Source organism: Lampetra fluviatilis, chromosome 46 (genome assembly GCF_964198595.1).
Source record: "Lampetra fluviatilis chromosome 46, kcLamFluv1.1, whole genome shotgun sequence".
Lineage (NCBI taxonomy): Eukaryota > Metazoa > Chordata > Hyperoartia > Petromyzontiformes > Petromyzontidae > Lampetra > Lampetra fluviatilis.
Window position 1 is genome coordinate 7,980,341 of NC_136320.1, and position 12,756 is coordinate 7,993,096.

The 12,756-nt window shown below is 44.6% G+C and overlaps 1 protein-coding gene across 2 annotated transcripts in view; it reads left to right on the plus strand.

Annotated features, from left to right (window-relative positions):
* The first annotated feature begins 10,240 nt into the window (after positions 1-10,240).
* Positions 10,241-12,756, plus strand: part of LOC144947733 (phospholipid phosphatase-related protein type 4-like) — a 30,657-nt gene continuing 28,141 nt past the window's right edge. Inside the window, exon 1 of one of the 2 annotated variants that reach the window (XM_078877063.1) lies at positions 10,241-10,867. The gene's annotated coding sequence lies outside the window, so the exon portion shown is untranslated. Of the gene's footprint in view, positions 10,868-11,671; positions 11,716-12,756 lie in introns of those variants that run through there. The other variant, XM_078877064.1, reaches the window with a different exon arrangement.

Here is a 12,756-nt window from a genome sequence, read left to right on the forward strand (position 1 = left end):
ACTGCGATTAATTACGACTTTGTTAACATCTAGCTTTTCAATGTGTGGGTCCGGTTTCTTGTTTGAGAGGCGGTTGAATTTGGAAATCAAGTTGTCCTTACATTTAGTCGACATAGCGGCAGCTGAAGAGGCAGTCATTTTTTCCACATGTTCCCAATCCGATGTGGACAAGATCGGAAATCTCTGTAACCCTCAAAAACGCTAAGATGCCAGCTAGCAACATCAGCAAAGATGAGCGTTTTGAATTAGCTCAATTAAAAAAGAGGGATGACATTGTCATCCTCTCAGCCGACAAAGGCAATGCCACTGTCATCATGGACAAAATAGAATACAACAACAAAATTCAAGAACTACTCACCGATGGCAGCTATACAAAAATAAAAAGAGACCCCACCAACAGCCTCGTCTCCAAAACCAACAACATCATTTCTGCTTCAACCGCATTAATTGATCAGACCAAACAGTTCTCGTTGAAACCTTCTGCAGCCAGGCCACCAAGATTGTACGGCTTGCCAAAGATACATAAAGAAGATACACCTCTTCGTCCCATTGTCTCTACTATCAACTCCCCGACTTACAAACTGGCTCGTTTTTTGTCCGAAATCCTACGGCCTTTCACTGGAAAAACCACCTCTGCAGTACTAAACTCTACTGACCTGGTATCAACAATCAAGGGGATTGCCCTGTCCCCAGACGACCTGCTTGTCAGTTTTGATGTGGTTTCCTTGTTCACCAAGGTGCCTGTGCCTGACACCATCGCAATCATTGAAGACTTGGTTCATCAAGGACTGAATGCTGGGGTACCCCCCCTGGTGAGACACTGCTTAACCAATACATACTTCACCTGGAATGGAACCTTCTACAAGCAAATTGAGGGCACCCCAATGGGCTCCCCCTTATCTCCGGTTGTAGCCAACATCTTCATGGAGAAATTTGAGACGGACGCCATCCAGACTGCCACTCTACGCCCGACCTTATGGAAGAGGTACGTAGACGACACTTTTGTCATCTGGCCACATGGCCGGCCTGCTCTAGACCAATTTCTCGACCATATCAATTCCATACACCCAGCCATCAGATTCACCATGGAAGTCGAAAATGATGGCAAGCTACCCTTTTTGGATGTCCTAATCAAAAGGAGACCTGATGGTTCAATGAGCCACTCTGTCTACAGGAAAGCCACCCACACGGATGCTTATCTAAAACCGGATTCCCACCACCATCCATCCCAGAAGAATTCCCTCATCAAGACTCTATATCATAGAGCCCAATGCATCTCCGACCATGAACACATTTCCAGTGAACTCAAACACGTACGCCAAGCTCTTAAGGCTAATGGTTACTCCGACTACACAATCCGCAAAGCCATCACTCCAACCACCAAGAAGGATCCTGTTGAGGAGCCTTTCAAGACCATCACCTTACCCTACATTGCTGGGGTCACAAAAAAGATCTCCAAAATCCTGATTAAACACAAGATCCAGGTCCGATTCAACACAGTACATAAAATCCGTGATCTGGTACCGTCTGTAAAAGATGTGGTTCCAGACATACAGTACCCTGGTGTCTACAAACTAAGTTGCCTCTGTGGTAGCAGTTACATTGGGGAAACCAAACGACATGTCTCGGACCGCATCCGTGAACATAAAGCTGACCTGAAACACTGTAGGACAAACACCTCAGCCGTGGCAGATCACTGTTACAACTCAGTGGGCTCACATGACATTGACTTCTCCAAGACAGAGGTTCTCTGCAAGCCATCTGGCTATCATGAGAGATTCGTACATGAGGCGATCCACATTTACAAACACAGAGACAATTTTAACCGAGAAGATGGATTCTGGCTTAGCAATCACTGGAAGGACGTAATAAACCATTTTGATACACATTAGGGTGGGTAGAATAATACATAGTGTTATATTAAAAATGTATAAGGTATAGGGTGGTTTATAGCAATACAGTATGTAATTTAATGTTGGTTTTGCCTATGGAAGTATATAGTACGGTATAGACGCGTGTGATGTAAGAGAATAAAGTTTAGATGGAAGCATATTATATAATTTTTTACAACGTAGAATTTTTCATGTATTACTTACTGTTAGTAACTCAGCTTATTGTAGAGTATAGTAAGTTTACTGATGATGCTATGTAGTTTATACTTTAGTTTGTCATGCAGTTTATACTGTAGTTTTTTACGTGGTTGTTTAGTAACTACAGCTACATACTATTAACATTCCTTTCCTTTGTTAATGCTCCCCCCCTTCCCCCCCCCCCTTTGATGCTGCTAATCCTGCATAATGCACGGGCATAGTATTGATTTGGAACCCCCCCCGCCCACCTCCTACGCATTTTCCATATGCTGAATTCCTCTTGATATGCAAATTATTTTGTTTAGGCGCTCTTCTTCCCACCTCCCCCCCCTCTAACCCAGCTTAAATATACGCTCCAAGCTTGGGGTGTTTCATTCTTCGCCTGAGGATGGCTGCTTGCGTTGTGGCCGAAACGTCGTGAGAATTGTTTTATTATGTTTTATTTTTATTATTTTATTACTTCCCTTCTACGTGACTTTACCGAAAGAACCAAGAAGATGAATCCCTGCAGTCACGAAAGCTTTAAATCGAAATTTAACCGCCTCTACGGGGAGGGTTTCCACATAACTTTGAGATCCTTCAACAAGCTCCGGGACAAGAAGGCTCAGCTAATCGAGTCTCTCACCTTTCTGAAGAGATGCCGCGACTCTAAGGTAATACCGAACGCATTTACACTAACATCTGCTGCTGTAACTTCTTCTAATGCGAAACGAATTCTGTCTAGAACTAGCTTAGCTCTTATCTCAGAGAAAATCAGACTTACGCGCACCGAACTAGATCAGTTAGACAAGACACTCTATAAATCACACTTATCCTTGAGTGCAACAATGTCCACATCGGATTGGGAACATGTGGAAAAAATGACTGCCTCTTCAGCTGCCGCTATGTCGACTAAATGTAAGGACAACTTGATTTCCAAATTCAACCGCCTCTCAAACAAGAAACCGGACCCACACATTGAAAAGCTAGATGTTAACAAAGTCGTAATTAATCGCAGTAACAGTCCTATTTCTGAAGGTTTGAAATCCGTTTTAGCTAAAGGACTAAACTTTGCAGTCACACCTAGACACATACCAGTTAATGATATAATTGCTCGAGTAGATGTAGCTCTCAAGGGCTTGAGTCACATCGCTGCAGACGTAGCAAGATCGGAAATCTCTGTAACCCTCAAAAACGCTAAGATGCCAGCTAGCAACATCAGCAAAGATGAGCGTTTTGAATTAGCTCAATTAAAAAAGAGGGATGACATTGTCATCCTCTCAGCCGACAAAGGCAATGCCACTGTCATCATGGACAAAATAGAATACAACAACAAAATTCAAGAACTACTCACCGATGGCAGCTATACAAAAATAAAAAGAGACCCCACCAACAGCCTCGTCTCCAAAACCAACAACATCATTTCTGCTTCAACCGCATTAATTGATCAGACCAAACAGTTCTCGTTGAAACCTTCTGCAGCCAGGCCACCAAGATTGTACGGCTTGCCAAAGATACATAAAGAAGATACACCTCTTCGTCCCATTGTCTCTACTATCAACTCCCCGACTTACAAACTGGCTCGTTTTTTGTCCGAAATCCTACGGCCTTTCACTGGAAAAACCACCTCTGCAGTACTAAACTCTACTGACCTGGTATCAACAATCAAGGGGATTGCCCTGTCCCCAGACGACCTGCTTGTCAGTTTTGATGTGGTTTCCTTGTTCACCAAGGTGCCTGTGCCTGACACCATCGCAATCATTGAAGACTTGGTTCATCAAGGACTGAATGCTGGGGTACCCCCCCTGGTGAGACACTGCTTAACCAATACATACTTCACCTGGAATGGAACCTTCTACAAGCAAATTGAGGGCACCCCAATGGGCTCCCCCTTATCTCCGGTTGTAGCCAACATCTTCATGGAGAAATTTGAGACGGACGCCATCCAGACTGCCACTCTACGCCCGACCTTATGGAAGAGGTACGTAGACGACACTTTTGTCATCTGGCCACATGGCCGGCCTGCTCTAGACCAATTTCTCGACCATATCAATTCCATACACCCAGCCATCAGATTCACCATGGAAGTCGAAAATGATGGCAAGCTACCCTTTTTGGATGTCCTAATCAAAAGGAGACCTGATGGTTCAATGAGCCACTCTGTCTACAGGAAAGCCACCCACACGGATGCTTATCTAAAACCGGATTCCCACCACCATCCATCCCAGAAGAATTCCCTCATCAAGACTCTATATCATAGAGCCCAATGCATCTCCGACCATGAACACATTTCCAGTGAACTCAAACACGTACGCCAAGCTCTTAAGGCTAATGGTTACTCCGACTACACAATCCGCAAAGCCATCACTCCAACCACCAAGAAGGATCCTGTTGAGGAGCCTTTCAAGACCATCACCTTACCCTACATTGCTGGGGTCACAAAAAAGATCTCCAAAATCCTGATTAAACACAAGATCCAGGTCCGATTCAACACAGTACATAAAATCCGTGATCTGGTACCGTCTGTAAAAGATGTGGTTCCAGACATACAGTACCCTGGTGTCTACAAACTAAGTTGCCTCTGTGGTAGCAGTTACATTGGGGAAACCAAACGACATGTCTCGGACCGCATCCGTGAACATAAAGCTGACCTGAAACACTGTAGGACAAACACCTCAGCCGTGGCAGATCACTGTTACAACTCAGTGGGCTCACATGACATTGACTTCTCCAAGACAGAGGTTCTCTGCAAGCCATCTGGCTATCATGAGAGATTCGTACATGAGGCGATCCACATTTACAAACACAGAGACAATTTTAACCGAGAAGATGGATTCTGGCTTAGCAATCACTGGAAGGACGTAATAAACCATTTTGATACACATTAGGGTGGGTAGAATAATACATAGTGTTATATTAAAAATGTATAAGGTATAGGGTGGTTTATAGCAATACAGTATGTAATTTAATGTTGGTTTTGCCTATGGAAGTATATAGTACGGTATAGACGCGTGTGATGTAAGAGAATAAAGTTTAGATGGAAGCATATTATATAATTTTTTACAACGTAGAATTTTTCATGTATTACTTACTGTTAGTAACTCAGCTTATTGTAGAGTATAGTAAGTTTACTGATGATACTATGTAGTTTATACTTTAGTTTGTCATGCAGTTTATACTGTAGTTTTTTACGTGGTTGTTTAGTAACTACAGCTACATACTATTAACATTCCTTTCCTTTGTTAATGCTCCCCCCCTTCCCCCCCCCCTTTGATGCTGCTAATCCTGCATAATGCACGGGCATAGTATTGATTTGGAACCCCCCCCGCCCACCTCCTACGCATTTTCCATATGCTGAATTCCTCTTGATATGCAAATTATTTTGTTTAGGCGCTCTTCTTCCCACCTCCCCCCCCTCTAACCCAGCTTAAATATACGCTCCAAGCTTGGGGTGTTTCATTCTTCGCCTGAGGATGGCTGCTTGCGTTGTGGCCGAAACGTCGTGAGAATTGTTTTATTATGTTTTATTTTTATTATTTTATTACTTCCCTTCTACGTGACTTTACCGAAAGAACCAAGAAGATGAATCCCTGCAGTCACGAAAGCTTTAAATCGAGACAATTAATACTGTTCCCGAAAGTGGACTTGGGCAGGATATGTGGCTCGATGGCATGGCTGTGGGCCCATGGTCAAGAATAATAACGGAGTGGTAGCCAAGGAACCGAACGCATCCGATGGGACATCGAATGTGGAGATGGAGCGATAAAATCAGCTCGTGTATTATAGCAGCTGCTGCGCGGAGTAGTACATTGCAGGATGGTGAAAGATGACACTAGATTCATCCAGCAGTGCATTTCACCATGGCTGATGATGTTTTGTTTGGGGTTTATTCTGATATCCAAGAGGCACATCTCATCGGAATGAGAACCAGGAGTAGATAAAACATTGCTTCCCGTCATATGAATGTGGAATTTCCACTGGTTTCTCAATATCACCAACGGCGTTGGACCCAGCCCCTTTGATCATTTGGCGTGGTACTTTGATTCCATCTAACAAAAGCCAGGCTCTGGGCTGGGTACAGCCCTTAATCCACTGCTGGATGAATACCTCCCCGCATCTTTTGGTCATACCTTTTTATTTCACGAGACTTCACTATGCTGGTCAGATTAAATTGGTTAATGTGATATGTTGCTTGCCTCTGATGTTAGCCTTAGCCAGGAATCAAATTCAGGTGGCTGGGTTCACAAGCCACTGCGCCACCACTCCACTCCACATAGGAGGCATTAAGAAGATTCCCACCTAAAGGAGATGGAGCTATGAAAACGATCCGTGTGCAGGTCGGTAGATTATGTCGTAGGACTGACGTTAGATGGCTGCTTGGAACATGGAGCCGGCACTTCATCCAACAGTAGATTGGCTATGGCTCATGATAATGATGAACATACACTAAATGCACCGGTAAAAATTAATATTAAAAAAATAACTGAACTTTGTCTCCACACGCGACGGAAGGCCAAAGTTAATCGGCGCTGACTCAAATTGACGAACGAATTTTTTCCTTCCCTCTGAAAATGCCCTGCAGTGAGTGCTTTTGCGCACGATTGCATTTCATGAATATCGCGGACTCGACGTGACTTAAGAGGCTTTTTAAAATATAGGCCAGCTGATAATATAAGCGAACCCCATGAGGCACAACGTATAGTACAATTCAATCAGTGCGCTTTCTATAGAGCTTCTAAATACAACTGTATATTGTCGAGATACTGTACAAACAACAGTGCAGTGGTACATGCGCATCACGTAGTCAGTAAATTTTGTTCCAGAGATATAACAGAGAAGACGGATAGAATGCTGGCCAGTGGCGCAGTAACGACATCATCAGCTCAGGAGGTGCGAAAATCGGTCAGGTGGGGCGACAGTATTTGTTTTGCGCAATTTTGCGAAAGCCAAACACGTTTCTCCTCTAATTACATCAAAATAAAAACGTGGAATGTAAATGAAAGCATTATCTTCAAAATAAAAATAAATAAACCGCGTTAAAAAAAATAAACCGCGTTTAATTAAAAATTAAATAAACCGCGTTTAATATTTTTTGGTTATTTGACACGGTTGTCCAAAACAAATCGCATGGTGGTTGTCAAGGGGGCCCCAAATCGTAGCACTGGCCACCGTGGGGAGAGGAGCAAGGCACCACCTGCCTGCCCCCACGCTCGTTACGCTACCGGTGCTGGTAGTGACTAGGAACGTGCTCTGTAAGCCAGCACTGTGGGTTTGGTGGATGGCACAGCTGCTGTGCAACTCCCTGTGGGCGTACAGGTGCCATACCGTGGCTCGTCTGGAAACGGCGATACACCAATTTGTTGAAGTCAACTGTTCCATCTGAATATGGTAGCGTTTGCCCTTAGCCTGGTTTCCTCCCACATGTAAAACACTCATGAATTGGACGATTATCCTTTCATATATAGAGAGGACCACAGAGCTTGGGGGCCGTTCATAAATGACGTCACTCGATTTTGGACGATTTTTAACTCCCCCCCCCCTCGTCACACGGCGTCACAAAAAGTCAAAAATGACGTCACAAAGCTCTGCCCCCCCCCAAATAAAACATGCTTCAAATCGCTTTAAACTATTGTCATTGTAGTGCGTATTTAATGTGGCGCTGCACTCTGATGTTGTAGGAGAAAACATTTATTAAAAAGTCTATTTAATTAAGTAGAACGTGTTGTCTATATTTATTTAAAGTTTCGCATTTTGATGTGACGTCACATTTCTCAAACCCCCTCCCCCCCTCGTCACACATCGTCACAAATGTCTGACCCCCCCCCCCCCCATGTGCGTGACGTCATTTATGGACGGCCCCTTGGGACATTTTTTGCTAGCACCGGCTCACTGCCTGACTGCTGCCTTCCCACTGATATGTCCTGTGTGTTGAACTTCTTTCGCACCGTACGTAGGCGCGGGGGGAAGGACAACAAACTAAGCAAGAAAAGCATGCGTTATCAATCTAGATCAGTGGCTTCGTAACATCGAAAGGAAGAGCGTTCCAGACGGCCGCAGGAGTGCTTCTTGCAAGAGCACAGCGAGGATTATATCGGAGTTCGCGTGATGCTTTGCGCTCCCTGACGAGATCAGTTAAGGTACTGTGGTACATTCGTTCGACTGACGATGCCTTTTCATTTGAGTCGGAGTCTCTCTCGTTGAGAGTGAGCGAATGCCGTGCAGCGCCGCGTTACAAGTCGACATTATTGACAGAGGACAAGAAGGAGTTTTCGAGACTGAATTTTCCAGGTAAGGTCTCACATACACGAATCTAAAGCTATACACATTTCCAAATCATTTAGCACACATACTATTTAATTATTTCGGTAAAGTCACGTAGGTGAAAAAAAAATCATTTCTTATTTTATTTTAATTATTTATTTTATTTATCTTATTTTTAATATATTTTTTTTATTTTCACCTACGTGACTTTACCGTAAGAACCAAAGAGTAAGGATCCTTGCAGTCACGAAAATGTCAAATCTAGAAACATTCAGCAATTATTTTTTTAAATACTTATTTCGTCGTAGATGTATGCCTGTACACGTGTATAGTAGTATACTCGGTGCAGTCGCAAACTGCTGTGGTCGAAGTGGTGGGCAGGAGAGGGCAGTGGAGTAAAAAAAATTGTACTGTACAGTACTTTCTATGCTCCCACAGCGATGTTCCCCGCCTTCACCACCGACACGCATTGACCAGCGTAGAGAAGGATGGTAAACAAAAATAATAATAATAATGATGCCCTGTCATCCAGCAGCGGTGAGACAACTCTGTCACCAGTGTCTGCACGAGAACAAAAGACACATCAAGTGCAGTGTGATTGTGCACTTCATTTGGCCATCGTGCAGCGTCTGTGCGACGAACATTGTTACTCTCCATAATGCAGGGTGTTTACTGGTCCGTCGTGCAGGGAGGGGCTGGGTGGGGAGGGAGGGGCTGGGTGGGGAGGGTGGAGCTGGGTGGGGGGGGTCACCCCGTGGTGCCCTTATAAAACTCAACGTTTAACCTACTCACGCCGGCTTGTGCCCGCCCTCACAGTCGGCCATATTTGCGGAATACACCACGCCGCCGTTGACCCTGGCCATTGACCGAGCAACCCAACGTTCCTATCAGCTCCCTCCGCAGGAATGTGTTTACTGGATTAGATCGTGTAAATATATAAATGTGTCGTTAAAACCCGCCACCACCCGACACAGCCAACGAGTAAGGGTTGTTACGTAAACAGAACGTGGCCAAATCGTCACTAGTACAGCACATAGGTTGTCGCCTGATGAAGATAGTTGTAATTACTGGCGAAACGTCGTACTCAGGTTGTAAATGTTGTGGCTTGGCTCTCCAACACACCGGTGTGCTGTACTAGTACACTACACTATACACTACATTATACACTACACTACTATACACGACACTATACACTACATTATACACTACACTACTATACACTACATTATACACTACACTACTATACACTACACTATACACTACATTATACACTACACTTTACACTACTATACACTACACTACTATACACTACACTATACACTACACTACACAGTGCTGTACCAGTGACGAATTGGCTTTTCCTGTTTAACGTGATAACCCTTACTAGTTGGCTGTGTCGGGTGGTGGCGGGTTTTAACGACACTTTAATATATTTACGCGATCTAACCCAGTAAAAAAAAAACCTCTTATGGATGATATTGGTCGCGAAAGTCAACGTGTCGAACATTACTACTCTCATTATGCAGAACGAGTGGGAAAGTGCTGCCCTGCACGGTGTGGACGCGGAGCTCGCTTGCACGGCATCTCAGATGCAGCTCCTCGATGTCCGCTTCCGCGGGCCGAGGGCTTCACAATGCAACCTCGCTCTGCGAGAGATGCGAACGGATGTCTCTTCTCGTGGCACAATGGGGATAACAGCGACGGCTCGGAAATATGTTTTATTCGTTTGTTTAAATACTTTTGCATGGGCAAATTTATTGAAACGACCGAACGTCGCACGCCAGGTCACCATTGTAACAATTGCTGCGGTTGGGCGTGAGAAGAGGAGGAGGAGGAGAGGGAAGAGGGAGGGGTGAGGATTTTCAAAGGTTGGAGAATTCCAAGTCGAGCATTGAATGGGGGTGGTGGTGGTGGTGTTGGGGGTGGAGGAATACATCGAAGGCAAGGCAATGGCGCGCCCTTGGTGTGATTACGACCGCCGTTCAGTTCTCTACCCATCGCCAAAGTCGTCGCCGTTCTCGTCGTCGACTTCGTCATAATTCCCGACGCACGTCAATCTTGACGGATCGCTTGACAGCTTGCGGAAGAAGCCGAGCGTTCGACTCCATCGTTTGTATTCCCCAAGACAGACAGAGAGAGAGAGACACATTTTTTTACGTTCATATTCGTATACACGCGAGCTTCGGAATAAGACGCAACACCCAGGCCACGATATATTTTACGATTTTTTTAAAACATATATTAATATACTTTTCTTTCACGCACCGTCATCGCCATAGTGTGTATCGAATTCAGTTGTATTAGATAGCAAACACTGAAGTGTATTAATACACCGGCGTAAAACGGTGTGGACAAATAGATATTCTACTCCGGCATACATACCCACTGCAGTATATATATTGTATATATATATATATAAACAGTATATATAGACTGTATATAAACTGCAGTACATTTGTATAGTATATGTATACTGTAGCACTGTAGCGGGCCAGACGACGCGAAATCCAGCGGCAGCATCTTCTCTATCTCCTCTCGTAAGTAGGTCACTCGTGTGATGTGTGAGTGTGACAGACACACACTAACATGTAGTGTGAGTGTGACAGACACACACTAACATGTAGTGTGAGTGTGACAGACACACACTAACATGTAGTGTGAGTGTGAGACACACACTAACATGTAGTGTGAGAGTGACACACACACACTAACATGTAGTGTGAGTGTGACACACACACTAACATGTAGTGTGAGTGTGACACACACACTAACATGTAGTGTGAGTGTGACAGACACACTAACATGTAGTGTGAGTGTGACAGACACACACTAACATGTCGTGTGAGTGTGACACACACACTCACTATCATGTAATGTGAGTGTGACACACAGTCGTGTCGTGTGAGACACACACACTAACATGTGAGTGTAGTGTGAGACACACACACAGTCGTGTCGTGTGAGTGTGAGACACACTCACAGTGGTGTAATGTGAGTGTAAGACACACACAGACACAGTTGTGTAGTGTGAGTGTGACACACACACAATGGTGTAATGTGTGACACACACAGACACACACACACAGTCGTGTAGTGTGAGTGTGACACACACACACTAACACGTGAGTATGAGACACACTCACACTCACTAACATGTAATGTGTGTGTGAGACACACACACACAGTCGTGTAATGTGAGTGTAAGACACACACACACAGTCGTGTAATGTGAGTGTAAGACACACACACACAATCGTGTAATGTGAGTGTAGCGAGTGAGTGCGTGACACACACAGAGTCCTAATTTGCCTGAATAACGTGAATGTGTCGAAGGTTTAGACGGCGGTCACATCTCATCGTCGACTGCTATGCAAATGCATTGAAGGTAATGTCACCAAAGCAATGGGATGTTACGATGTTCGTGATGATGATGGTATTCGTGGTGGTGGTGATGATCCATTGAGCATTCTGCTGTACGGGTTTGCCACGGGTACGCATCGGTTGACAATTCGAAGATCATGTAAGGCTGTGGATGCCGCATTTCTTACATATATATGTATAAATACGTACTATAGTGAATTAATGAAAATATCCGTCAACCACGCGTTGATATTCGCACGCGCCGCTTTGAACATTACCCGTAACAATATACACGCGTTGCCAACGGAATGAATACGTTACTGATGTTCATGTCGATTGTGTCTTAATGCATAACCATCGCCGTGTCATGTGTGTATATACTAACAATCCTTTATCAAAACACTGCTAGATGAAGGCCTCTTACCTACGTCGTGCCTGTTATGGGGAGGGGGGCTTGTTGACCATATTTGACCACGCTGGTCTGTACGGGTTTAAGGTGATAGAGGGGGTTGGGGTGGGTTACCTTTTCAGTTCAAATATCACTCGTGGGTCCCAGGAATCGAACTCAGGTGGCCGAGCTCAGAGCACCGTGTGCTGACTTCAACGTGCGGGTCACCCCGCTGTGGCGATTATTGGGCTTCCCTTAAGTCAACTCAGCCTTAAATGTGTACCCGGTGCGGTGTGTAAATATCAGCAGCATTGGAGGGGGGGAGACAAAAACGTCCTGGGGTGGTGCTATCCACACAACCCCATCGAGAGCCTTGCCGGCCTTCATAGGGGCTCACTAAAAGCAGCTGTCCCAACAGCCTGTTAAAAGGCTACACGGGGAATCTGTGTAATTTGTTTGTATATGCGTGAGATAAAGAGGAAATTAATGCATCCGCTGGTGTGAAATTGGTAAATGACAAAGTGCTTTCTGAGCCACTGGGTAGACTTAAAATAGTGTGTCTTTTTTCTTCTTGGTTCTTTCGGTAAAGTCACGTAGAAGGGAAGTAATAAAATAATACAAATAAAACATAATAAAACAATTCTCACGACGTTTCGGCCACAACGCAAGCAGCCGTCC